The 23044-nt window shown below is 43.1% G+C and overlaps 1 long non-coding RNA gene across 1 annotated transcript in view; it reads left to right on the top strand.

Moving 5' to 3' along the window:
- The first annotated feature begins 727 nt into the window (after positions 1-727).
- LOC137432135 (uncharacterized) overlaps positions 728-23044 on the top strand; it is a 112766-nt gene continuing 90449 nt past the window's right edge. The window contains exons 1-2 of the long non-coding RNA XR_010985434.1: positions 728-1340; positions 6662-6734. This is a non-coding gene — a long non-coding RNA (uncharacterized LOC137432135). The remainder of the gene's footprint in view (positions 1341-6661; positions 6735-23044) is intronic.

The following is a 23044-nucleotide window of genomic DNA, read 5'->3' as shown; positions in this document are numbered from 1 at the left end:
GTGCTGGAGTTACGGGGAGTGCATGATGGAGTTATGGGGTGCTGGAGTTACGGGGAGTGCATGATGGAGTTATGGGGTGCTGGAGTTATGGGGAGTGCATGATGGGGTTATGGAGGTGCTGGAGTTACGGGGAGTGCATGATGGAGTTATGGGGTGCTGGAGTTACGGGGAGTGCATGATGGGGTGTGGGTGTGGCACAGGCATTATGGCCCTTATGTCCTCATGTGTTGAGGTTTCCATCACTGCAACCTCCTCCAACTCATGACCGGAGTTAAGTTGGGTTTCAACTCCAGTTTTGAAGAAACACGTGTTGACGTCACATATTGCGTAAGAGAAAAAAAAATCAGTGGTTTAATTACATGTGTAGTTTGTGTTCTTGGGGAAAAAAACCTCGATACAGGTGAGTGAAAAATTAAAAATTGTTACAAAAGGTGTATGTATATATATATATATATATATATATATATATATATACACATACATCCAGGATGCCTTTCAACTTAAAACGTTGTGATTTATATACAGGACACGGACTTGCTGATCACCTCAAGTCCGTTATGAGCGCCGAGCTCGTGAAGCCCCATTTGGGCGCGAAGCCCGCGAGCGCACATGCGACCAATCAGAGGCCGTTGATCCGCGCGTTTTTCACGCGGCGCATAAATTATGCAAACGAGAGAGAGGTATTTGTGGCCCTGCCCGGACACGAGGGGCCACATGGTACGGGGACGAGAACGCGACGGTCCCCATAAACCCAACCCCACCTCGTCTGTTCCCCGCCAAGCTCGCGCTCTCACTTCCTCCATCGCTCTTTTAGCGCGTGGATCCGGTGGCTGCTCATTCGAGTCCGTGCGATTGGTGCCCGCAAACCACCATTAGTGGACCATCGACGGAGATCCGGACGGGAAAACGTCCTTAGGTTTCGGGACTCGGGACATAATCATCTGGAGGAAACGTGCACAGGGAGACGTCGGAGGACGGGCGGGGACATCACAGAGCGATCGAAACGGTCGCGCAGTTGGAGGTTTCCCGGCGCCTCGACCTCGATCCAGCGCGCACCCATCGGGAGTCGGCGAGCCGAGATGTCCGCGGAGCCGAGCTCACGTCGGGCTCACCCCGAGCCCGCGGTCTCCGCTCCCTCCGGGTCCACCTATCCCTCGACGTCCGTCTCGAAACGCTCCCGCACATGCGCCGTGGTCTCCGCGCTCTCCGGGTGCTTGCCCTGGCTGGTGTGCGCGGCCGCCTGCGTGCTCTTCTACTCCCGGGGAGAAGCGCTGGAGCGCAGGGTCGAGGCGCTCGAGAGGGTCCACGCAGGGAGCGCGAGAGGACCCACCTTGGACCAGGTGCGTGATGTCGTGGACACGTGTGCGCCCTTGGCGGGTTTTGTTTAATTATCCCGCGCATTGTCGTCTCTTAGAACTTTTGTTTGTTTCCGCCAATCTTGCGACCACCGCCCGCTGGGCAGGACCGTTATCTGCATGACGTCACACTCGATCTTCATCCCGAGCATCCTTCCCCTCCCCGCTTCCCACAGGGAGTTTGATCGGTTTCTAATGGCGGGAGGCGAGCCAAAAAAAACGTTTTTAAGTCTATCAGTCGGTGCACAATACTTGACCGCAGGTTTTATCAACCGAAAGTTGACCAAGGTGTACTAACCACCGTGGGAATCTCACCTCCAAAGAAGGTGAGCACACCTTGGTCAATATTGAATATTTTGAAGTTAACGTTTTTTTTTGTTTTGGAAACTCTTCACAAGGCAAATTAAACTCTAATGGTCTCCTTTGGGTCTACTTTGGGATTCACAAAAAGTGTAGACACCACCACGTTTTGTTTTGTTGTTGCCCCCCTCCCCCCCCCCCTTTTTCCCGGCCCCAAATCGTGATCGGTTCGAATAGAAAAAGCGTCTAAAGAATCCGGCTCAACATGCTATTTGTATTTCCGAGATCAGATTCGCGGCCTTGCACCTTGGCTCGGTGCCATGGTCGCCACCAAGACCTTGATGTTTGGCTCAACTCGTCACGCGAGAATCTTGCAAGTTCAAAAGGTGCTGCAAAAACAAAAATCCCGCCTAAAACATGCCCACGACCTTCGACCCCTGCCCCAACAACTTGGCCTCCGTGCAAACTCCCAACGCTATTTTAACCCATGATGTGCTCGTCCCTTTCTTCCTGCTATTTTCATAAGTGTGCGCGTTTGGTCGCCGGGCGCGCCCTCTCCTCCCACCCTCGCCATCCTGCGCAGAGCCCCAGGGCCGCCTGGCATGCTCGGCTTCAACACGACGGGCCTTGGATGGAAGTGGCTGCTTCTTTTCTTCTTTTTCTTCTTCTTCTTCCAAGGGATATTATCTGCGGAACGTGGCTCCACTGCACAACACTCATTAGGAGTATGTGGTTTTCGCCAATGCTTTGCATCAAGTTCGATTTGCAGTTGTGGTCAAACTTTCCAGACTCGGCTTATTATGGTCAAGCGAACGTTACGGTCTTGCGGTAACCGACAAACACTTGAGAGATGGCATGGCGGAGTTTCAAATGGGGAGGGATTACTTACTCGGATTCCTAGTTCGTATTCGTCAAACATGCATATCATGATCATCATCATCATCATCAGCGTCATCATGATCGGCATCATTATCATCGACCATCATTATGAGCATCAGCAGTATCATCATAATCATCATGATCATCTGCATCAGCATCATGATCACCATCAGGATCATCATCATCATGATCTTGATCATCAGCATCATCATCATGATCACCATCAGGATCATCATCATGATCTTGATCATCAGCGTTATCATGAACAGCGTCAGCATCATGATGATCATCAACGTTAGCATCATGACCGTCAGCGTTAGCATCATGATCATCAGCGTTATCATCAGCATCATGATCATCATCATTAGCATCATGATCATCAGCGTCATTATGATCACCATCATGATCAGCATGATCTTGATCATCATGATCTTGATCACCATCGTGATCTTGATCATCATCATGATCTTGTTCATCATGATCATCATCATGATCTTGTTCATCATGATCATCATCATGATCTTGTTCATCATGATCTTCATAATGATCTTGATCATGCTGATCATCATCATCATCCATGCCCGATTGGTCTATCGAGAGCATTGATGGTCGAAAGCGGTGACTCTTGGTCGGGTAACCACTCCGACTCTGGAAGTGAAGGCATGAATATGGGAATTTGTTGAGGGGTGCCGGCGATAGCTTGCCTACTCTTCACGAAGGACACCGTGGGATTTTTAATGTCCACCATCTAATGTCGGCAGACGGGACACCAGTTTAACGTCCACCCGAGGCACAGCACACACATTTATGAATCGCCCTGCCTGTGAATCACCAGGATGGTAGTTTATAGCTGTGTTGGGATTTGAACCCTGACTGGACAGCTTGGAGAAGTGTGTGCCATCCTGCCAGCCACATTTCCTCTCGCTCTGCGTTACTTCTCTTTCCATATTTTTTACACAAAATGGATAATGAAAAATGTCTATCGAGGTTGTCTTCTTGCACGAGAGCAGGTGAACTTCCCAATCTTGATCTTTACCATCATCTTTGATTATAATTCATCATCATTTGCTTTGATTTGAGTTAGTTTTTCTAGCTCGTACATCTTTATGTTCTATCCAGATCCAGTGAATAAAATGTCATAAGGCATGAAAATGTACCTGGAACCTGATACATCTCCCTCTTTAGCGGAGACCAAATGAACGTCATCTGCTGGGGGGTGGAGGGGGGGGGGGCAGCTTGGAGGTATGGGGACTTGTCTTTGAGCTGTCTATCATGGGTTTGTATCTCGACCAAGCTATAAATTGTCGCCCGGTGTTTCACATACAGGGCTCGGATTCGATATGTGCACCATTCATCAGAAGGTCTTTCAGCCAGATTACCTGTCTGCCAGCCCTGGAGTTATCTGTGGATACTAAAGAACCCATAATATGTTTGGCCAAAAGTAGACGAGTTATCAGCACCCTGAAACAAAACAAATACCTGCCCTCAGTGACTGATTCAGAGGTAACAGCAAACCAGCAAATCCTTCATCAATAGACTGACTTCGGCAACACCAACAATCTGTAAAAACGATGGCTCATTGAGGATTAAAGGGGAGATGAATCGAAGAGGAGGGGATCAGGATTTTTCTGTATACGTAATATGTCGACAGTCTTGAAGCGCTTTTTGAAGCATACTTTCCTCCTCCAAGGAAGGTGGGCGGAGATTGTTTTCACCCCTGTTTGTCTATCTGTGAGCAGGACATGTCAACAAATTGTGGATGGATTCAAACAATACTTGGTGGACAGGTTTGTGTGTGTGACGAGGACGAATCGATTACATTTTGATGAAGATCTGGATCCGGATATGAGATAAAAATAAAATAATTAAGTGATTCTTCACCATTGAGAGATATGACCAAAACCAATATACAGCAGGATATTTCAAGAAGTTGTGGACGGATTATGACAAAACTTGGTGGATGAGTTTGTTAGGTGATGAGAACAAGCTAATCCGATTTGGTTCAGGTCCGAATCCAGATCCGACCTATCAGGTGGAGACAAAACGTAAACTGTTCCGCCTGGCGGAGGTTCGCTCTCTACCGAGTGCAATTCGAGTTTGACTAAGTCACACAAATATTACACTTCTGTAATTACACCAAATCTTCATACACACGGTGCACACCTCTTATTCAAATACATTACAGTCAAGTTGGTGAAGTTTCTTTACCTGTTTTCTACAACAGTTTTAGTCTTGTAATAAAAACAAATCATCAATTCTATGTTGTGTACAAGAAGAATGTGCTCCATAAGAGATTGTCTAACAGAGGGATATGTCGACAGCATCTCAAGAGGCCGCTCACAAGAGGTTCATGACCGATAGATAACACAGACCTGTCTGTCTTCTGACACAGCACAGGTGTACAGCAGTAGTGTAAATCTGTGTGCCATTGGCAATGCATTCTGGGAAATATACATGATCTTTAGTCTGCCTTCTCTGCAGAGTGGGGTAGGGTTTGTGGAAGGAGGTGTGTGTGTGTGTGTGTGTGTGTGTGTGTGTGTGTGTGTGTGTGTGTGTGTGTGTGTGTGTTAGCTCATGGGCGTCGCAGCGTGCACCATTCCAATTGTTCAGGTTGCGAGACATGGTGTCATGGCTTCGGACATGCTTAGCTGCCATGGTCGCGATTCATTGATTCCTCTGTATGGTCGGGAGACATCACGTGATCATCTATAACTTCTTGGCAGAAAGATGCAATTTGGTGACGCAGGTTTTATAGCTAGAGTTTGAAAAATCAATGTAAGACATGTGGGCTGCACCGCAATTATGTAGGTTCAGAGTGTCCTATGAAGTGATGACATGTTTACAAAAGTGACGGAAAAGTTTTTTGATGTTTACAAAGCAACAATGCTCATCAAATATGAACAATATTCTCTGGAGATGAAGTTGCCATTAAGATTTTATTTCATGTAATCATCACTTTCTTCAATTAATTAACCCTTCTGACTATTGTACCAGTAAGACCAATGGCCTGACGATAGACCAAGCCAGTCTTTTTACCATGTGATGACATTTCATGAACACTGGGTGGGTGTTCAAAGTCCCAAAAGTGAATGTTCTGTGTGTTTCTAACTCTATTTTAAGGGGACTTGGGCCTCATCTGAAAGGCAGATGTTGTGCAGGAAAGACATCAGAGTGATCATTGACAAAAGGCAGTCCGAACAGTTTTTTTCCCGAATATTCTCTTGATACACGATGGGTGTATGGCTCGAACAATCGCTCCTTATCCCAAGCTCTGAGGGTGTTAACAGTCAATCACAACCATTGGAGTGGCACCACAAGTTGAACAGGCCATGAGGGACAGGCAGATTGTCTCCTCCCCTGCAGGTAATTGATGAGTAACCCGGGTTTTTCATCAACAATCCCACAGTCGCAGGAGACTCACCATTTACATTATTTGACCCCATAACTCCATGGGACATCGGTCCAGGGTGTTCACCTCGGGACCACAACCATCCTGTCCTCACGGCCAAAAAAAATTTTCTTCGTAAGAAAACATTTTCCGAAAATATGAAAAATGTTCTTGAAGCAAGAAAACAATGACAGTTTTTTTTTAAGTTGTAAGAAAACTTTTCTTATTTTAAGAAAATATTTTCTTACTAAAGACATTTTTTGGCAGGGCTGTTGAAAACTTTGGGCATGATTTGTTGACCTGACATCATGTACGCCTTGTTTACTAAAGACATTCACTGAATTTCCACACCTTTCTTCACCTCCACATAATCTCTCGATCTCAAAGCCACTATAAGCACTTCTTGAATGTCTTCGTCCATATTCACCTTTCTCAACTTAATATTGTTACCAAAAGTTGGCCATTTAATTAATTTATTCAGTCATTCTTGCATACTTTCTGAGCATGTGGTATTTCATAGTTGCGTTTAGCCACTTGTAGGAGCAATAAAGGCTCTTTGATGGCACATTGGATCGTGTGGTTACAGATGCAGCACCCAGCAGTATCTTGACTGTGTGATCTTTAAGGATGCATCTGTATCATAATATTTGTACAAACCCCTGGTGATTCATCAATAATCATGGTAGCACAATGGAGTGGTTTTAAGTAATCACCTCCCCAAACTTCACCTGTTCCCTAGATGTTCGAGCAATCGCAGCGGCACCACATCCGCATCGCACGAGAAGCTCCCCATAACTGCATCTGCCGTCCAGGTGAGGGGTGTTTTGGGGTGAGGTGCGGATGGGAGGGCAGGAGGAGGGACATCGACATGCACACTTGCTGATGTCTTGCACTGGCTTTATGAGTGAAATTTACCCTTTCTTCTTGGGACACAAGCCTAAGCGATGCAATCCTTGACTTCAATCAACTAGGATAGAGATTAACAACTTCTGATTAAATGGCAACAACAAAGAAACTGCTGTGGAGGTCCCCATGAAGCGACACCGAGCGACTTCCTCACATCCGCAGGCCAATACGTAGTACATCAAATATTTTGCCTTCAGCGTTTCTTCGAATGTATCAACAGCCCTTTCTTTCGTGGTTATGCATCAAACCTTATGCAGTCCTGGTTTCCTTTTATTCCAAGCTCCGCTGCTTGATCACATCACACACAGTAAGATATCTGAGGTCATACAGTCCATTTTGGTGCCGGTGACCCGGATATTTGATGTAGCTGTCTATGGAACTGGCCCGCTCAGAAGATGCAGATGGTTCCGTCGTTTTTGGCAGATGGCTAAACCCTGAGCAGCAACCCAGAGCCAGAACTTGTGCATTGCATGTCGCGGTCTGGAAGATAATGGGCAGTGATAATGGAAAATATAGCTGGCCTGTTGACGTGTGCTCTTCTTTATGCACTCCTGCTGTGCTTGGATGCTAACCATGTGGCTTAGAGGAAAGAAAATCTTTAATCTTCTCCTTCAATAATACAATGCAGGGTTGGTGAGTGAAAAGGCTTTTTTGAAGTTGCAGGGTTTTCAGATGACGTGTAATTTTGCTGTTTTCTTATGTGACATGAGACGATTGCTGTCATAAACCGGTTGCTATGGATAAATACAAGCTTGGTAACTTTCATTTCTAGGTATGTTATGACTGTTTTCTGAAGCAACACTCGTTGCTCACCAGAAATGGGGACGTTTTTGTTGATATACACAAATAATTGCATTGTTTACATTGGACACAATGGAAAGGGCCAATTATGTGAGTTTAACTGGAATATAGTGCAGTTCAAATGCTCTGGCCTGCTTATCCTCCGATCTTATCACTTCAAACTTGTTTGACGCTGAAGCACCAAACGGATCCATTACTTCTTCTGCCCCTCGAACGAGAAATCTCAAAAGTGAGTTAATCTAATGATTGGTTTTCATCAACTAGCATAAGTTAGGGAAAGATGCCCTCCCCACTCCCAACCAAGTAACTTCCTCGGTTTTGGTTGTATGTTAAGTATACCATAGTTTATTGTACAAAAGGCTCAGTATAACTAGGGGGCGTCTTTCCCCCATTTGCTGCAAGGGGCATCTTGCCCCACTTTACTGTATTCGGCTCCTCCATGAGCCTCGACTTCTTTATTTCCAAAAAGGTATTGCAATGTTGTTCTTGACTTTTTAAAGACTTTGTTTCTGTTTTTCCATTATTCATAAAGTCATGTTTCTGCTTGCATGCACAAGTGCTTTGAAGTTTATTTTCCAGTTCTGGGAACATTTTGGGTGAGAAAAAGATGGGTAGAGAGTGATAGGGAAGGAGTTATAGGAAAAGTTGGAAAAGCTCTTGCCAAAAGCTAATAGTTGGACCATTGTTATAATAGTTGCTATGTTGAACTATATATATATATATATATATATATATATATATATATACACACACACACAGACTTGGCATTTAATATGGAATTTTTTTTTTGTGGGGGTGAACTTACTTTTCAAGATGACTTAGAACCAAAAGTTCATTAGAATTATGTTGAGATTATTCTAGATTTTGTTAATGTGACCTTTAAAAGAAACAAAAACCACATTTGACATTTTGAAGTAAATAAATTGATCCTTGAAAGTGATGTAAACTGATATCGAACTCAATTCACGGACAGTACTGTGTTAAACTTCTGTGCGTTTTCCAGAAGTATCTCTTTATTTTACACATTAGCCAAATTTTTTTTCAACAAAAACAAAAGCTAAATTATGACTGGGATTACGGACAGTAAAAATTAAGTTCAGTACTTCGTGTAACCCCCACGAGCATTTAGGAGAGCACGTACACGTCCAGGCATGCTGTTCACGAGATTTGCCAAGGTTTGGACAGGAATCGCTTGCCATGCAGTGAAAATAGCCTGCTGCAATTCATGCACAGAGGCAGGCTGCTGGTCTAAGTTGTCGATTTGACACGTTAGTTCTGCCCACAAGTTCTCTATCGGATTCATATCCGGGGACATGGTAGGCCACTCCATATGCTCGACACCACGGTCAGCAAGAAAGTGTTGGATCATGTGAGCACGATGAGGCCGTGCATTGTCATCTTGGAAGACAAAGTTTCCTCGAAAGGTTGCACGAGCAAATGGAAGCAATGTTTTTTCCAGAATGGCCCTGTACTTGAACTGGTTCAGGTTTCCATTCAGAACAACCAGGTCAGTTTTGCCCCCTGCATGAAAAGCAGCCCAAACGTTCACCCCACCACCTCCAGCTTGGGCTCTTGGCACAATACAATCTTCATTGTAGGCTTCATGCACTTGTCTGCGCACTCGGTTGCGGCCTTCTTGACGATAGACCAGAAATCTAGACTCGTCACTGAAGGTGACGTGATTCCAGTGTCCTGGCTGCCATTGACGGTGCTCTCTGGCCCACTGCAACCGACGCTGGCGGTGTTGTCTGGCAAGGCCTGGCTTTCTCAGGGGACGCCTGGCACAATAGCCTGCTTGAACCAGTCGTTGGTTGACTAGCCTTCTGGATACAAGCACATTTGTCAGTTGCTGCCACTCAGCCCGAAGCCGATTAGCTGACTTGGTACGGCCATTGCAGACTAACCGGTGCAGCTGGCGATCATCTCTCCTTGTGGTTCTGCGGGGACGTCCTGGCCTCCGTATTGGAGTAGGGACACCCCTCTGAGCATTTCATTTCAGGATCTTTGACACCTGACCTTGAGTGATGCCATACTGCCGAGCAATAGCACGCTATGTCATGCCAGAATTTCGTAAAACCACCACTCCATGGCAAACAGCATTGTCGAGTTGACGGACCATCTCCAGAGGACGCGGCAATAACTTTTGTAGACGTGCAGCAGTTGTTTTCCACTAATACATAACGCAACAACCCTTATATACACGATTGTGAAGCCAATCGTCAAATGTACCTGTCCTTACATTTTGTCACGCCACCTGTGATATTATCCTGTTGTTGACTTCTTGCTGCGACAGACAACCAGTGACATGGTTCTTTTAACAAATAAATCACCAAAGTGTAAAAGAAACTCACCAGATTGATATACTGAGTTAAGAAAGTAAACCCAAGTCAAGAAAAAAAAAAAATTCCATATTAAATGATAAGTCTGTATATATATATATATATATATATATATATATATATATATATATATATATATATATATATATATATATATATATGTATATATATATATATATATATATATATATATATATATATATATATGTGTTTATATATATATATATAAACATATAAATAAACATATATATGTATAAACATATATACATATATGTTTATTTATATGTTTTACATATATATGTTTATTTATATATATATATTTATTTGTTTATACATATATATATATATATATATATATATATATATATATATATATATATATATATATATGTATATATATATATATATATATATATGTTTATACATACATATGTTTATTTATATGTTTATACATACATATGTTTATTTATATGTTTATACATATATATGTTTATTTATATGTTTATACATATATATGTTTATTTATATATATATATATATAGATGTACCAGTAAAATCTCCCATCATGTCGTGATTGATCTGGATTATCAATAATATTACATCAACTTCTCTAAAGTTAAATTTTCGAAAACTAGGGCATTGCCCGTACTATATCTATATCTAAAATTATATCCCCCCCCTCTATTTACATGAAATGGTTTGGTCCAAAGCGAACGGCTTGCGAGTACGGTGACAATCCCCCCCCTCTATTTACATGAAATGGTTTGGTCCAAAGCGAACGGCTTCCGGAGTTTGGTAAAGAAATCGCCATCGCGTGCACAAACGCGCAGGAAAGCGAATGAATCGCAAATTCGGTTTTATTAGTTTTAAAACATAGTTTAACGCCAACATAGTTTGCAAACGTGAAATAAATGAATACGCTGTCAAATGTGCCATCCGAGGCAGAGTGTGTCCTCCACGTTCGGCACACGCGATCGTTCGCTGCTCTCTGATTGGTTGAATCGTTTTTTGGACATAGCTCGGTAAGTAATTGTCCGATTAATATGAAACCTTGAAAAGGCACATCCTCGGGTCCCCAGCAATATACCTGGCAAGTTAAAAGTATATCGGACCCGTGGTTGTCGAGAAACAGTGGTCACAGACAAACAAACGTACAGACGTACAGACGTACAGACAGAGATTACTGGAATTATAGATAGATATCTAGTGAATTGAAGGTTGCTCATATTTTGTTTTGTCATTTTTGTTTTTGAAGTGTTTGTTGAAACGTATTGGACGTTTCTGAAGACTGAAGGTGGACGGAGGTTATGTTTTCACCCTGTCTTTGTTTTTGTCTGTCTGTTTGTGAGCAGGATAACTCAAAAAGTTATGGCCGGATTCAGAGAAAATTTGGTCGAGATTGTGTGTGTGAGAGAGAGAGAGACTAGGATGAATTGATTCGATTTTGGTGAAATCCGGATCTGGATATGAGAATTTATTTTCATTTGCCAAGTGATTCTTCATCATTTAGAAATGGTACCAAAAATGATATGTAGCATAATATCTCAAAACGTTATGGACTGGTTATGACAAAACTTGGTTGATGAGTTTGGGTAGGTGACAAGAACAAGCCTATTGGATTTTGTTTAAGGTCCGGATGCATATCTAGACTATCAGTGGGATACAGAATGTAAACTGTTCAGCTTGGCAGGAGGTATGTGCTCCACAGAGTGCCATTCTAGTTTTGAACTTGTTTTACTATACAGTTGCAAGAAAGAATGAATTTGATTGGATATAGGAATGACGAGAAGTTGAGGGGCAGGAAGTGCCATGTGGGGGAAAAGCAAACTTGGAGACGTGGAAAGTTAACCATCTTGGCAGAGTCCGTGGTGGAAAGTGTGCCGCAGTGCTTTGGCGGACGACTATGAACACCTGGTCATTCGTCCATTTGGAACGGATGAAGCAAGTTTACGCTGAATGGCCATGGGGTTAGCGGGTTTCGCAGCTAGCATCCGATTCCTTCTCCGATTCCACGGTACACGCAGCATGGGTCGCTCGTGATTTGCTAAGATTGCCTCCTGTACAGGCCGGGAGATGAAAGGCGCCTGGTTTTGCAATTTGGGCGTGAGTGCTGGTCATATCGCTCTCACTCTGTCGTCGCCCAGATTGCTGATTTATGATACCGATTGGGCATGCTCTACACATACACCGGTCCCACCACTTCCGGAGATAAGTACTCGGATGTTGTTAACAAATTTCCCTTGGGGTGTTTCATGAGGCTATCCCATTGTCGCTGATATTTTGTAACTTTTTAGTCCATCATTTCAAAATATATCTGGCAGGGTTCACAACACAGCTGGGGATCTGATCGTTCACTTTCAATGATATGTTTTGACATGTTATTGTAGTTTTAAATAACTACCTGTGCTCTTATGAACTGTTTGAAGCTTTATCTAATTTAAATCAGAACTGCATATTCTAATCATACTTACTTTGCCATATTGTACCAACTTTTGAAGCCTTTTGCCCCAAGTTCCATTAGAGGTTTTCCGTCCACGTAACTGCAGAAAGCACAACGGTTTTGACGTCTCCACGGAAGGATCTCGGTCTTAGCTTTGCAATTTCTAGCTCGTGTCGCACAGGAGCAAGTTGGCAGCCTGTTCCAATTATCTTGTTGTCACAAAACTATCCTGCCAGTTACTTTTTATTTATGAAGGTTGTCACAGATGGAAACGTAGTTGCAACCGCAGTAAGGCTGCAGGTACATCCAAAGCTAGTTTGCACCTTTTTATGTGAACCGCAGCAAGACAGTTGAAATTAACCTCCTGATTTTATTTGGTCTCCTTCAATCAAACGAGTAAATTTGGTATTGAGACCGAGCAACACAGAATTTGAATTGACGAAGTGGGGAGGAAGAGGTCAGGGAGTGGAGGAATAAGAATGAAGTCTCGACACCCTTAAGTTGTGAGTGTTTTGTCCAAACAATCTCTTGGAGTAAACATTGTAGCAATCTGGCTGCCTGTTTTGGTGTTGGTAACGCATTCTATTACCTAGAATGGAGGGCAACACTCCATGGTGGGCCCTCTGATAGGGATTTGGTTAATCGCAAGAATGGGCAGTGGAGGTGGGAGCGCGGTGGGGAGTGCCGGGGTGGAGGGGCGCCTCGGAGAAAATTGAAGGCGAGCCATGACAGGGAAGCGAGCCATTGGAGCCGCTGTAGTAGTGATGCCGGTGCCGTGCCTGATTAAGCAGACAGGTGCTTGGTCGAGTGTGGAGGGGCGCGCAAAGCAGAACTCCAGACACCCGGATTTAGTGGCGGTATTTCCGTCGGATTAATAAATGAGAAAAGAAACGGTTTCCTGCTTGTATTGGTGACCTTGGGCCTTTGGGTAAATGTAGAAATTCGCCAAAGGAGTTTAGCAAAAATGCTTGTTCTTCATCGAAGTTGCAGAGAGAAATTCCAAGATTGTGGGAGTAATGGCAATTGGGAATTTGCATCACCCTCCAAACTGCAAATCACCCACAGTGGGGTCCTAGATGATAAGGAATAAATACCTGAAAGGTTAAAGCAAATCATTGTACTTGTGGAATATAATTCATAAACATTGTCAAATGTTTGACGGGTTTTCTTGCATTTTGGGGAAGGTGTTGCGATCATACATCGGTCTCATAATTAATCTCATCATTGATCTCCTAAAGTTTGAATATGTTTCCTGTTTTCCCTTTACTAAGCTTTATATTTCATCATTACTTGTCAACAGTTTTGTTTTGAATTGAAAATTGGGTCTCTTGTGTTGATTTGTGGCTGGTTAAGATATTAGACCTCGACGATGGAGATTCGTTTAAGGAAATGACGAAATCCCACAGTTCCTGGGTCCAGCCGACACACTTCCTAACTCGTGCAAGGCGAGTCACTTAATTTTTTTTTTTCCTCCGGTCTTGGCCCTTGGGGAGGAGCTGAAAGTCACATTGTGAATAAAATAAATAGTGAGTGGGAAGGAAAGGTCAAGTCGATGAAGAAAAGAAAGACTGCAATGCAAACACAGGATTTAATAGGCCTACTAGAAGGGCACTTGGTGGAGAGCAAATACCGCCACCAGGCTCATTCGCTTACGTTTTGTACCCACTGATAGGCCGGACCTGGATTCGGACCTAAACCCAAATACAATCGCTTGTTCTTGTCGCCTAACTAACTCATCCACCGAGTTTTGTCCGAATCCGTCCACAACTTTGAGATATCCTGCTATATATCGTTTTTGGCCCCATCTCGATTGTGAAGGAATCACAGAAACAAATTTTAATATCCGCATCCAGATCTTCACCAAAATGTAATCATTTCATCCTCGTCACACCCCCGACATCTCCACCAAATTTCATCCGAATCTGTCCACAACTTTTTGAGATATCCTGTTTACAATCAAGCAGACAGACAGATAGGGGTGAAAATATAACCTCCGCACATGTTCAGTGGCGGAACTACTAAGGTGATGATTAACTGACACGTTAAATGAATGAAGGGAAAGAAGTTGGAGATGGCTCCACAGGTAGGAGAAAAGGGGACACGAGGAATTGGAAGTCATCTGACAGCATGGATTAATGTAGACAAAAACAAGGAGTGGGGTTGAACTAGGAGCGTGCTCGAGCAAGCAAGGGTAGAGTGGGATGGATGGTTCAAAGTGCTGATGGTGCAAGAGCGCAATCGGTCAACAACAGTTTCTACAGGATCCATATGCCTTGCATTCCATACGAAACATCTCGCCATCCCTCGAACATCGGAGTTAAGCTTGCGTCCCATGCTAGCACTCGCTGGTGGACATGAAATATCTCGCGGTGTCTTTGTCTTTCAGGGACGAGTCGGCGATTTATTGCTTTCACTCTGGTGAAATTCCAACCTCTTCCTCTAATGGGGGCACTGCATCAGCGACGCAGGCATGCCTCAGTAATGATCCAACCAGCAGGTTGAACTCAGAATGAATGAATGATCGTTTTGAGGCCATTTTCCCCCGCTAGAGCGGGGGTTAGCCTTGCGGGCCCCATGACAATCATGGTTCCCTGTTTGAGGCAATGTTTTATGGCCGGATGCCCTTCCTGACGCCAACCCTTGGTCGCCTCTTACGACACGCAGGGATACGGTGTACCTATTCTAAATCGGGGTACACACCGGGATCATTCATCCCAGCAACCTGGTACTCAATTTGCCGACCTCGGAAGGATGACAGGCTGAGTCAACCCCCCTGGTGTTAATTCAGCGATCGACCGGGATTCGAACCCAGGATCCTGGGATCCCAAGCCGGCACCCTAACCGCTAAGCCAACACCAGGCTCTGTTTTACAATGGTGTATAAACTCCACCAAACTTTATAAAACTCCACCAAACGGTGGAGTTGGTCATGTGGTCATGTCAATGTTGTTGTTGTCAATGTTGTCAATGTTGGTCATGTTGGTCATGTCAATTATGTGGTGGTGAGGTGTTTTAATTACATGGTTGTAAGGTGTTTTGAATTTCGTGGTGGTGAGATGTAATCGTCCCACACTTCCAGTCTGCACCTAACCCTTCTGAATGTATGTGCAGGGGTTCTTTAAAAAAATATATATATATTTTTCAACATATATTTCTTATAAAAATGTAATATCACAAACACTTCAAATAAATTTGTGTAAAATAGTTTGTAGTATTATTGGTGTAAATCATGACAACACAGCAACTCAGGTACAGTCATTATCCTCAGCTAAAACAAGCCCGTTCCTCAGTAACGACGCTTGGTGAGGCGAGTTCAGCGAGCCGAGTCAAGCGTGTGTGTGTGTGTGTGTGTGTGTGTGTGTGTGTGTGTGTGTGTGTGTGTGTGTGTGTGTGTGTGTGTGTGTGTGTGTGTGTGTGTGTGAATATATGTATATATAGCACGGTATCTCAAAAATTTATGGACGGATTCAGATGAAACTTTTTGGACAGGTTGGGTGTGTGAGAAGGATGAATTTATTCTATTTTGATGAAGATCTGGATCTGGATACGATAAAAAAATTTAAATTCTTTAGTGATTCCTCACCATCAAGAGAAGAGGCTAAAATGATCTATAGCATGATATTTAAAAAAGTTGTGGATCAGTCGGGTTGGTGACAAGAACATGCCGATTAGATTTTAGTTTGGGTCCGACTCCAGATCTGACCTATCAGTGGGATACAAGGTAAACTCTTCAGCCTGGTGGAGGTATGCTATCTACCGTATACCGTTCCATTTTTAAATGCAACTGTTTTCCTGTTATGTTGTGAAAAACAATTTCTGGGGATGACGTCACTCACTGGCACGTTTTCACATGAGGTGATTTAATCACAATATTGCGTCAAATGTCCATTGATAACTATACGCTAATGCCTTGCATTAAGAAAACTAAATATATTGCAACTGTATAATGACAATATCACCCCCAATAAGTTGATAAACTAACAGATTGGATTGATGTGGTGTTGATGTAGTACAGGCACAATGGGCCAAACGACCTGTGTTAAAGTTCCCTGTATATCCTTGCAACTTATTGCAAATTTTGAGAGTGATGTAATTACCTTGGCTCTTCCTGTTTAGGAAATATTAACTTTAATGCAGCAAATTCCTCTTGTTATGATTTGCCAATATGGTTGGCAACGGTTGCTCGAGTGAGATGTGCATGGAAGAAGTTTCGGGAACTGAGTGGCGTGCTGATGATGAGGGGAGTGGCGTTGAATCTGAAGGGAAAGGTGTATGCTGCACGTGTGAGAAGTGTTATGATTTATGGGAGCGAGACATGGGTAATGAACGTAGAGCAGCAACAAAGGCTGGAAAGGGTGGAAATGCGAATGGTTCGATGGATGTGCGGAGTATCGTTGAGAGAGAGGAAGACAAATGATTAATTGCGAAAGATGACGGGAATAGAGCCTGTGATTGATGCTGTGAAGAGGAACAGGTTGAGATGGTTTGGTCATGTGTTGAGGAAGGATGAAAGTGACTGGTTGAGAAGAGTGATGGAAATGAATGTAGAAGGAAGTAGAGGACGGGGAAGACCGAGAAAGACTTGGCTAAAGATGGTGGTAGAAGAAATGCGGGCAAGGGGGTTAACAAGGAGAGATGCAGAAAATAGGGCAAGATGGAGAAGATTGTCATGGGGCCCGCAAGGCTAACCCCCGCTCTAGCAGGGAAAATGGCCTTTAAAATGCATGTTGTTGTATGTTGTATGATTTGCCAATATGGGTTTAACTGGCTGAGTACTTCCGATCAAGATGGTTTGTACACGGAGGAAAGGCTTAAAATCCATTCTTGGTTCTTTGCTCATTGTTTCCCAATGACTGGTTGATGGTTCCAATTTGATGGAGACTTTTATTTATAAAAGACTCATCTAGATTTAGTTTAATCTCAGAGATAATTTGTTGTTATATACTGTTGGCATCGAACACCCATAATCAAAAATTTCCTGCCCTAATGCACGTGTTGAAGATTGGGATGGCGGCAAGTGAAAGAACAACTGAGAAGCAACAGCAATTACTTGTGAAAATTCCTCTCAACCAAATGATGAAGCAGTTGAAATTTACTTCCTGTAGTCGGCTGGTGTTATTTGGAGAGCATGAGGGAGAGAAGTGTTTGGACCACAGGGAGGATGTAGGAGGTGAGGCTAAAGCTGGCAATTTCATCAGCAGGACGATGGTGGGGGTTGGGAGGGGTCGGTTTCCTACAAGACCACAGGGCCTGGTTTGCAATTGGTTGGTCATCTTTTCTAGTTTTGGCGGCCATCGAAAACACAGGTGATCCCCGGTTTGGCGGCCTGGCGAGCTGGAATGCAACAAGCGAGTGTGCAGATGGTTAGGGGGTGGCGTATAGCTGCTTGTCTCACTCAAAGGAGAATAGAAGTGGTTTGGAGTTTAAAGAAAGGTGTGCATGTTGTTGTGCTGTTTTTTTTCTTGTTGTGTGGGTCAATGGGATGAATATTGGCCTTTGATTCTTCATGTAAAGGCACCTGAAAATGACTCCACTATCCAATATCACGAATTGTGGAAATTATATAATTATATAACATTCAATATTGGATTTTTCCATATTACTTGCGTGATGAGCATATACAAGTCCATCTTCAGTGTCGGGATGATGAAATAAGAAAGGAGGAAGGTGCGCGTGTTTGCCTTTTACAACTGAAAGGTAGTTCCGGCTTGCTTGCCTGACGTCATGGGAATAATCCAGTTCAATCCATACATTTTTTTCGCCTTCCACCTGTTACCTTGCTTTCTTCATTTCCTTCCGTCTTGCATGTCCGGTTGTACAGCTTGTTTTTGCTTTAAAATGATTTTTTCCCCTGCCTTTCCGAGCATTCCTCAAATGAATAATGAATATAATGTTGCCTTTTCACGTTCGGTTGTATATATATCACATGACTGCCTCAACAGAAGGTATGAATAAATTTTCCGAATTGCATTTCCTTTCAAATTACGCATTTTCTATATGAACGTGGAAATGAAAAAAAGAAAATTTGTAAATTAAGGAGGAATATATTTGCTAAATTTAAAATTTGAAGGGGATCTGTAAATTGAGGTCAGATCTAATAATTAACGGGTAATTAAAGTTTGCTCATCAAGTCAAAAAAAAGTTTACACAGGCCTGCGCTCTCGAACCTTTCAGCTGTTTGGTTAACAGGTTTACGTCTCTGCTGTGATTACAAGGCTTTCCCAGCAAGGTACAAATTAGAGCTCCGGTGGTGGCCGAATCTCGAGGCTGGGCTGTGGCATGTCTCTGGCTTGCAGAACGAGTAAGCGGATGGAGCGGGGCGTAGGAGTAAGGAGTGAGTGTAGCTTTTGGGCCCTTGCTAGGGCCAGCTGTGTGGTGCACTTCAAAGGGATGTGCAGTGTGACCAAGGGAAGCCAGGAGTCAAAAGGGGTGGACATGGGCAGTGAAGGGCATTGCGCCGGTTCAGGCAATGGATATGAAAGCGATGACCTTCGGCCTATGTCCTTTTGAGCCATATGCCAAGCATCTTTTCGTTGCAGCAATATTTCTGCAGCCTCTTGTTCGTCGCTTTTACTGTATTCTGGCTTTTGTGTTTGATCTGTTAATTTGGTTCCTCTGACTACCCTTCCCACCTCCATCAGCTCAATATCCAAAGTTGAGCGTAACATGCGTTTCACTGCCTTGTTTGCTCATCCCGTCCGTAAAGTTTTTCTTTCTTGAAGTGCTGGAATAGGAATATGCCAACGGCGCCAGTGGTCGGTTGTGTCGTTTGCCTCGAGTTTCTCTGAAAATTGTATAAAAAAGGAAATGGAATAATAAAATTGAAACATCGGAGGCCTCCACATGAAGGAAACTTAATTCTAAAATTTCCATGCTGAGGAACTTATATATTTCTCCAGGACTATTAATTTTATTTCCCACGAGAATTGTAAAAAAATAGAAAAGTGTAATGAAGGTAATTGGAGACATGACTACAATATGTTGCCACAGCTGCTGCTTGCATCTTTTTGGCTAAGCATCTGCCTGAAACCTTTCCAACTGAGTCCTAGTGCTAGTGGCCAGTGGCCTGGCTATGATGCTGCCTGAGGTGTGTTGCCAGCTGCTGCCTTGCTACCCATTGCTATTCGTCATTAAGCTTATATCAACTGTCAACCCGTCACACACATCTGTCTGCTAGAATCTGGATTGCCATGGGTTGTGGTCTTTTGTACCTGCATTGTATTACTGAATGGGAGACCGAGTTCATTTTGGCGTGATGAGAAATTTGTTCTCGTTCAGGGAAAATTGTCTGCCTTGCGTATCAGTTGAGTTGGTGTCAAACTCTGTTGAAATGTCTTCTTTCTTCCATCTATCGACCTGGGATCATATAACTCATAATTTTATATCAATCCGATTGTGGCTTTTTTTTTCTTTCTTGTTATTTGTTAATTTGCTCCTCTCGTGCTCTTTGGCCTGTCGTCTATCAATTTCTAAAAAAATGCTACCTGCCTACCACAGGTAGTGGAAAGTGTATAGGTCATCCTGCATGCGTTGACTTACCCCTTCCACAAGATAACATGATACCTTTGATATACAAAGCCAAACACAGATAGGACAGCTGGTTTTACATCCCTCCAGAAGGACGGTATTCTCCAAGATGCAGCATATATATATATATATATATATATATATATATATATATATATATATATATTAGCAAATAACCCAGTTCCACCGGGCTGTTGTAAGGGAATTGGTTTGCAATAGAGTGTGGAATAGTTAGGGAGTTTGACAGGAATGTCCTTTGACAGTATGATAGCAGGGACGTGTGGAAATTCTTCAGGGTATTTTGGGTCTAAAATGTCTGGGGTCCTCTGGGTCTTTTGGGTCCTCATTGTCTTTTGGGTGTTTGAGGTCTTCGGGTTATTTTGGGTCTTTAAGTGTGTTTTGGATCTTCGGGATCTTTTTGGGTCTTCGGAGTCCTCGGTACGGGGTATTTTATGTCATCGGGATATTTTGGGTCTTCTGGGTACTTCGTGTCTTCAGGGGGCCTCAGCAGTCTAAAGGGTCGAAAGGAACATTACAGGATGCAACCGACGTTCACACAGTACGTAATTAATAGACATATCGTCACCACGGCTGAACGGATGGATGAACCGCTTCATGTACGGACGGCTTCACCCACCATGTTTTTTGATTTTATATATTTCGATAAATATATTAAAGACACTTTTTAAACTTTCTGTTTACCGTACTTTCTTTAATTGTATTGTATATGTGCAAACCAATAACAGCATACGCATACACCACATGCTCAACAAAAATGAATAAAACTCGAGATTGCATGAATAACAATAATTTTAAACCGCCGCATGCACTGTCTGGACCCAAGAGCTCTTAAATGACGTATCATTCAGCATTGTATGTGCTGTGGTTACAACATTTACCCTGATCAGACGCAATCAGTGAACACACACACACACACACACACACACACACACACACACACACACACCCACATATATATATATGTATATCGTATATTGGAAACCAATGCAAAATTTGATCACTTTAATAATGAACTTGCTGTTAAAGCAGCCATATTGTGTGGGGCAGGCTGAGCTTAATTTGTACTGTGAAGGTTTCAGTATACTGTATATATCTGATTTGCTTCGCTCTAATAGCTCTGGGCAGGCTCGCATATGGTTCAGCTGGTTTTGATTACACAATACTACTACCACTACTACTATGGACTCAATTATTCCCACCTTATAGGGTCAGCCAGGGAACGTTTTTTTTTTGGGCAAAGTCTTTGATAAACCAACCTGCCAGAAATGATGTTCGACTGAGGGTGGCAGGAGTTTCTAATTTGGAAAAGTTGGTGGGGACTCACCACCTCCTTGTGAAGGACATCATGGGATCTTTGCTGTGCCAGTGCTGGTTGACCCATCCTGCATCTTAACGGCCATCCGAGGGACGGCACACACAGTGATGTATCGTTCAAGTGAAACACCAGGGTGACAGTTTATAGCCGGTGAGGTTTGAATTCAGTCCAGACAGCTCAAAGATGAGTGCGCACACCTCTAAGTTAATGTGCCAGCCTTCTATTGGTTGAACAGAACATGAGACCTTTGATATCCCCATATTGCAGCCCCAAAACGGCGCAGGTGCCTTGATATTCCAGGTTTTGATCAATCAAGGTTTTCCTTGCAAGTTAATGTGCTTGCAAATTGCATTTAAAAATTTACTAAGCTCTGAGGGAGCATTGGGATTTCTCTGCCGTATTGAAGGTCACTTCACAGAAAAGTAATCACAGGTGGGTGACTCGTAATTAAGTTATGAGGAAAAGGAAAAGTAACGGTACATTTTGAGACTCGTATTCCACCTTTGCTGCCACCAATGCTCTTTTCCCAATTTTTGTAGGTTCTTTCATGCATGAAAGGATACATATAGTGCCTTCAGAAGGTATTCGCGCACCTTGCCTTTTCACATTTTGTTGTTTTACTTTCTGAATTTAAAATGGATAAAATTGACATTTTTTGTCACTGATATACACATAATACCCCATAATGTCAAAGTGGAATTTTTTTTAGAAAAATTTTTTTTTTAACCAAATAATAAAATATTCGATCGGCGCTCAGTTGAGAGCATGCCTCCCATCGCCTGGTTGGCCATGTCACTCAATCGTGAAGAATCACTTTAAAATTCTACTAGCCAGATCCGGATCTGGATCTTCACCAAAATTGAATCGAATCGTCCTGTTCACACACACAACCTGTCCAACAAGTTTCGTCCAAATACATCTATAACTTTTTGAGATATCCTGCTATGTATCGTTTTTGGCCCTGTCTCCCAATGTTGAAGAATCACTTTTAATATTCTACTAGCCGGATCCGAATCCTGATGTTCACCAAAATATAACCATTTCGTCCTTGTCACATACTCTACACCTCTGCCAAATTTCGTCCGAATCCGTCCACAACTTTTTGAGATATTTTGTTCACAAACGGACAGACAGACAGACAGACAGACAGGGGTGAAAACAACCTCCATCCACCTTTGGTGGAAGAGGTAATGAAAAACTGAAATGTCTTGAGTCGATAAGTATTCAACCCATTTGCTATGACACTCCAAATTGAGCTCGGATCCATCAAATTTCTTTTGATCATCCTTGAGATGTCTCTACAACTTGACTGGAGTCCACCTGTATTCAATTGATTGTACATGATGTAGAAAGAAAAACACCTTACGATGTGAGGTCCCACAGTTGCCAGACAGTGCATGTCAGAGCAGAAACTCTACCATTAAATCTCAGGAACTCTCCATAGAACTCCAATATATAATTGTGAGGAGACACAGATCTAGGGATGGGTACAAAACCATTTCTAGAGTGTTGAAAGTTCCAAAGAGCACAGTCAGCTCCATCTTTAGGAAATGGAAAGAATATGGAAGTACTCAGACTATTTCTAGATCTGGCCATCCGACCAAACTGAGCAACCAGACAAGAAGGGCCTTTGTCAGAGAGGTGACCAATAACCCAATAACCACTCTAAGAGAACTACAGAGTTCCTTGGCTGAGTTGGGAGAACCTGCTGGAAGGACAACAGTCTCTGCAGCACTTAGCAAATCTAGGCTTTATGGGAGAGTGGCCAGACAGA

Source organism: Myxine glutinosa, chromosome 8 (genome assembly GCF_964187855.1).
Source record: "Myxine glutinosa chromosome 8, kmMyxGlut1.1, whole genome shotgun sequence".
Classification (NCBI taxonomy): Eukaryota; Metazoa; Chordata; class Myxini; order Myxiniformes; family Myxinidae; genus Myxine; species Myxine glutinosa.
Note: the sequence above shows the minus strand (reverse complement) of the source record. Positions and strands in the feature narration are given on the sequence as shown.